The sequence below is a fragment of the Pinus tabuliformis genome, chromosome 3_2 (genome assembly GCF_031772625.1).
Source record: "Pinus tabuliformis cultivar Carrire ecotype Pingquan chromosome 3_2, CPIR1, whole genome shotgun sequence".
Classification (NCBI taxonomy): Eukaryota; Viridiplantae; Streptophyta; class Pinopsida; order Pinales; family Pinaceae; genus Pinus; species Pinus tabuliformis.
Genome location: NC_142302.1, coordinates 1,112,797,873 through 1,112,804,641, shown reverse-complemented (window position 1 = coordinate 1,112,804,641; position 6,769 = coordinate 1,112,797,873).

Here is a 6,769-nt window from a genome sequence, read left to right as displayed (position 1 = left end):
ACTGGAGTTCATTGGAATTTTCAAACTACTAGCTGCCTTAGCAAGAGCATCAACAATGCTATTTTGAACACGAGGCACACATGTTAAGGTATATTCTGAAAATAATTTCAGGATATCTAGAACTGCATTCCGGTAAGCCCACATCCAAGGATGCTTTGCTTGATATTTGCCTCTGACCTGCTTAATCACCAATTTGGAGTCGCCATATACTGCAATCCTCTTAGCATTAAGCTTTCTTAGAATTTTTAGGCCAGCAATCATAGCTTCATACTCAGCTTCATTGTTCGAACAATCAAAAGCTAACTTGTAAGGACATACCCACACATTACTAGGCACTTTTTTCGGGGTAGAGAAAGGACTGCATACCCAAATACTGATTCCAGCACCATCATTTCCCACTGCACCGTTGAAATCCATGGTCCACAAACCTTCTTCCTCTTCTTCCAAGTGTTGAAATTCTGTTGGCTCTGTTTTTCCTACTTGTTGTCCATTACCTTCAACTGATTGCTCAACGATGTTATATTGTTCTTGTCCTTCTTTATTTAAAACTTCGCTGAAATTTGTTGCTATTTATGGAATACTTTCTTCTTCTACTAACTGACTACCAATATCATTGAAACTATCTGAATACAGAACAAAAGACTCTAGATCTGTATGTACATAATTAATAAGATGATTAATTGGTTTCTCCTTGCTTGTAATCATGTATTTCATTTTTTGTTCCCAATACAGTTTCCTCATTTGGCCAAACACAAGAATCGTTGCATAGGAGAAATCTAGTTGTAGTGTCCCTTTCAATTTTGCTGCCCAAGACCTAGAAAGAAGCATACTAAACCTGGGAGGAATATCCACCACAACAATATCCATCAAAACATTCTTCATTGGGATTTGATCCAAGCTCACAACCAAGTCTTTGATGAGCCCGATACATCTTACTCTGCTAGAATCAAATGAATAGAGATCATGGTATTTCCAGGTGATGTCCAAACTCAGCTTATCCATGATAGCCTTTGGCATGAGATTGTGAGAAGCTCCGGAATCGAACATGGCATTATGTAACACAAAATCATGCAATCTTAAACTAATATAAAAAGGTGGCACATCACTATCTGGAGACTCACCATTCAATGCTAGCCCAAGAATCATTTCGGGTTGATCATCTTCGACATTCACCATATATGACATTGGATCAAAATTCAAAATTTTAGAAACTTGTCCTCTATAACTGTTGTTCCTCATTATTTCAGTCAAGGGAATGGATACCTTCAATTTAGTAATTTCATTCTCTAAACTAAAAGCTGGAGCTTTTTCTACCTCTTTGGCTGGGACTTCTTTCTTTTCCTTTTCTTTCGATACAATGGGCTGATTTAATTTTTCTGCTGATGGTGATTTGCTGATATTGGGATCAGCTGCCTCTTTTCCTTTCTTTTGTACAACAGGTGAATCATTCTTTGATGCTGAAACTTCTTTCCTCTTCTGAATTGGGTTAACTAGCACATCTTTGTTTCTAAGTGAATATTTCCATTGCTGAGCGGACAGAGCATTCATATAACCTCTTTGATACTCATATGATTCTTCTTCCAAAACTGTGTCATTTGCTAGAATGAAATCTGCATCTTTGTGTGCCGCTAAAATTTCTGCATACTCCTCATCTTCAGTAATATAAATAGGCAAATCATCAGGAGTAAAGAAGTGGTTTTCTTCCCCTATCACATTCTCTTCCTCATCTAACTCTAGTCCATGCACAAAATTTTGCTACAGAGGTGGATGTACTGGCTGTTGTGCTGTCTAATCTTGGGCTCGCTGCTCTCTCTATCTTACTCTATATTGTGACTGTTGTTGGCCACGGAAGGTAGGATTTCTAACTTGTGGCTCAGTTTTGTAAAATTTCACCCTTTCAAGCATCTGCTCTACCTTCCTGAGTAATTTATCCATCGAGGAAGACTCTTCCTTTACTGTGACCTTCTATTCTGCTTTTGCTCTAGCCCTCTTGGTCAGTAGATTTGCTTCAATGCTGACCATGATCTTCTGCGTGTCTTCCATTTTGGCCGGCTCTCTCTCTCTTAGTTGATAAGCCATGTAGCATCAAAACCATCCGGAAACTTCATCACGGCTAGCCCCATAGGTGGCCTTAGATGATCGGGAATTTCATTATAAACAGAATTGAATCTAATGCAGTAGTCTTGGACCGACTCACGAGCGTTTCATTCGATTTGCTCATATTCATCCAGAATTTGAAGAGGATTCTTTTTCACTTCCTAGAAGTCTAAAAATTGTCTTTTCAGGTCAGCCAAGGTAGCGATACATGCAGCCGGCAAACCTCTGAACCATTTCCTAGCTTCACCTACAAATGTCTGTACAAAGAGTCTCCTTGTCACATTTTCTGCATCGATCTCATGAAGGTCACAGAAATCTGCCATTCTATCCACATGTTGCTGAGTGGTAATGCTGTTAGGAGTGCTATCAAACAAAGGGATTTTGATTTGATAATCTGCGAGCATATCATCTAAAACATGAGGCAGCACATGAGGTACAAAACGGGCAGCCATCACTCTTGGTGGGTTTGGTCTTGGAGGTGTTGGAGGAGTGTGTGCAACTTGTAGGGAATTAACAATTTGAGTTTGAAGTTGTATCACAATATAATCATCAATTGACCGGATAGCCCTTTCAGTTTCTAGGTCTACAAGAAACTGCAGATTGGGGACAGTAGAGTCAACAACTCTTTCGGATTTGGTCTCAAACAATGATATTTCAAACAGCTCATCAAAATCAAGCTCTTCAAGATACTCAAAACTGTCAGGACATGAATGGGATTTGAACACGGGAGTTATAGAGCTCTCTTGATGAAGAAGTCTTGGAATCAAATTAGGGTTTTCATAGATATGAGGAGGATCTGAATCTGGATTAGCTCTGGTATATCTGCTTGAAGCCAGCGTGCTATTTTAAAAAAATCAAAAGGACATGAACAACTTACTCAGCCTATCAAATCCTAAACTTATCATACGGAAGCTTAGAATTATCAGAAGTATCGGATGTTTGTAGGTTAAGCCTGCCGTTTATGCAACGAAGAAGACTAAGAAACAAAGAATTTCTTCCCTAGTGGAGTTGCCACTATGTTAGAGCCTAAATCTGCCTTAGGCTGAAAGAAGGAAAAATTTAGGGTAACCACAAACCACGCTCAGTCTGGTAGCTAGCCCTACCAGAACAAGAGAGGGCTCTCTCCGAGTCAAGCTTAGTGAGGAATAAATAATATGGTCTGAGATCACTTAAACTAAATACTGATTTTAGGCTAGTAAATAGATATGGAAAAACGTGATTTTTGAATGACTGAATTTTTTGGGCTGTGTGGGACCAAAGGACCGCATGAGCTGGGAAATTAAATCAAAGACACAGGATATTTCGTGAGGCAAGATAAGCAGGAGGTTTAGCAATCAGATTTAAATAAAATGGAGTGGAAAGACTGTTGAGAAAATCTAAAAAGGGCATACGCATGAATCGTTTTCAGACAGAAGAAGATACACAAAATATGAATGCTTTACAAGGCCGAGCATAAACTGAATTATACCTCTTCTACTTAAGAGCAATCAACTAGAAATGATTATGAGTGGATGGTAAACATAACAGAATACATATGAAACGTAGAAAGAAAAAACTCATTTTATAAAATCACACCACATGGATCTCATGAATCAGAGCTGCATCATTCTATTAATTTCCAAGCCAAAATTATACAATGAAAGTGTTGAGTTTTTCTCCACGCTATTCCCAGAAACTCTAACCTTTTTCAAAATTACTTTCAATACAATAAATAAGCTTTGTTATGAGAAAGTGGATTGACCCAAAGTTGGGGGATTGTTTAATCATTACAAACGGAAATGAAAAGCAAACCATCAGTAACAGGAGCAGCGTTACATTTAATTTCTCTGATGAAAAAAAAAAAAAAACTAGCGTAGATCTTCTGGGGTGAATCATCGCCTTCCTTTTGGTAGTTTGAATAACAACTATTAGTTTAATAACGTGGCTTTTAAATAAGATGCGCCTTTAATGAAGAGAAAACATATATTGTTGATGAACGGGCCCACCTGCAATTTTCGTTTAACTCACCCACGCGCCAATATTCACTTTCAACTGTCTTCGCTTCTAAACCACAGTACCATAGCCAAAAATTGTTGAACAAGCTTTGAAAAACTTACTTGGAGAAAATCGCACTGAAACAAATCGAATTCTCGTAGAGCGGAAGTGATTTGGCCTTCGGGTCTTTGTGCACCGCGCTAAAAGATGTATGTGTTACGCCACTTTGGATATTGTTTTCAGGCACTTATTGAAGTCGAAATTGAGCCCAAGTGTGCCTGTTGGAAAACCTTTCCTGTCTGCTTTCCAACCCAAGTGAAATGTTTCAATTTTGATGTCATTTTCCCCTCCAAAACTGCAATCTCCCAAGACTGCTTCCTCTGTGTCAAAATAGGGGCAGAGAGGTCATTTTTTGGGTGTTTTTTACCTCCTAAGGACTCAAAACTTGCCCAAACTTCTTGGCCATGCACCAGCAGTCATGATTTTCCATGGAAAATCCAAAAATATAAACTTTTTGTCATTTGGAGCTCCCTAGCAAAAGCGCGTGCCACGTGGCGCGGCGCATAGGGAGAAAAACCATGTTTTTTGTGCAAAAAATTTCAAAATGAAAAAATGTGCTCGGCCAGAGAGGCCTCGGCCAAGATTCGGAGCCGATCTTTCTCTTTTTGCCTCTTTTGTCTTTTTGTCACCTTCCTCAATTTCGCCATTAGACTCCTGATTCTCGCTTTGGAGCTCATGTTTCGGGCCATGTGATGGTGACTCATGCACCTCAGCATTGCTTTTCCCCTATTAGCCTTCTCCAATAGCTTCTCCAAGTGAATGTTCACTTTCTCTAAAACATACTCCCGGTCCTCATCTCTTTGCTCCATAGGTCTACCTTGTGCTACCATGATGTGTTGCCAGTTTTCCTTGATCAGTTGCAACTCTATCTCAGCTTGCTGATCCTGAAGTTGTTTGTTCCTCTGCACTAGGTATTTCATATTCCATTTAGCTCTCTCCAAGTCAAGGGATAAGGCTTGGATCTCTGTTTTTTGCTCCTGGATGATCTCTTTAAGCTGTGCACTTTGCGGACCCGTATCTGTATCATCATCATGAAGGAGAACGAAGTCAAACTCTCGTTCACCTGATGGCCCCTCATCATGCATTGGCTCCTTACCTCTATCATGTACCTGTAGTACTGATGTCGGAAGCGAGGCCCATTCCACCCCGGGTGGAGATAACACTCGCTTTGCTGCTGCAAAAAAATGTCTAGCACCCCTCTGATATGTGATGAATACCAGCACACTAGCCGTCTCATGGTACTCATACTGATGAGAAGGTCCCCCTATCTGAAATCTACTCTCTAAAGGTCCCTGTGAAGCTCGGAAGAAGTCACGAGAGATGAAATCATCCCAAGTGATACCCTGTAAATCAAGCTGATACACCACCAAAATCTTGATGAGAGCAAAATGAAAAATGTTGTTGAACTGCTGCTCAGGGGTCTTGTGTTGCACAACGGCGGTCATACTCTTTATGTTTCGCCATATGAAATATGGGATGTTCATCGTGTGTACCCAGGTGAAATGCATGAGCAACCTGATGTGATAAGTATATAACCGGGAGAAACGACCTTCACAACTAAAATATTTCATAATTAACTTCATTAGAGGGGCATATTCATCTTTAAGATATCGGAAGGGAAACACCCTCTTAAGCTGCCTCAAGAAACCAAGTTTAACATATGGCTCATAATGTTATCAGTCAACTTTTTGTCTCTTGTTCCATGGCTCTCCAATATTAGGCATGCCGATAGCTAATGAGATAAAGTTTGGTGTAAGTGTGAAAGTAACACCGGCCAAAGTAACTTGAGCTCCTTGTAAATGTAGAACAAATAGGCAAGCCAACTCACGATGAAATTGAACATTTGCAACCTTTTCATAAAACTCATAGCATGACTAAAAATGAAAACAAGAGACGGCGAGGGGGCAGGCCTGCAATTCTGTGAGGGTAGTCGGTTCTTCTCTAACATGTCTGCCACTTTTATGAGGCCTCCGGGGTGCATGTTCTTCCATGGGTGACCCACTTTGTGTTTCCACCTCATAGTCGGATGAATGATTAGATGACATAATTGATGCTATGCAAACTGCTTGGAGAAATGAATGTTGGTAGCAAGACTGTGTTGGACTACGTTGTAATATGGTTGAAATCTGTCACTAATGGAGCAATGTAACAAGGGACTGTTGGGGAGGGAAAATATGAAGGGATTAGGAGCATTAGGATATATTTTCTTTAGGGCAATGTAGGAGGGTTTGGGAACTTTGCATAGGGTAGGGTTTGGGGTTTTACATTGGGCAATGGGTGAAAGGGAATTTGGGATAAGGGTTTAGTAATTTTAGGGGATAGGGAACAATGAAATTCAAAGGGATATGGTATAAGGAAAAAGGGAATGATGGAAAAAGGGACAGATGGGATGGAAGGGGAACCTTGGTAACAAAATGATGAATTTGCAACCCTTAACAACAATTGACATTAGGATTTTTAGAGGTAGTGTTACACAAAAATATAGTCACCATGATTATTTGCAGTCAGCATGGGTTTATCATCACTTGTATTGTCCTCCTAAGCATGTCGCAGACCTCAGCTCTTCAATTCAAGCTTTGAAAATGAGAGAAAGACATTAAAAACCAATGAAACTCTCGTTCCGCACTTTCTCTCACTC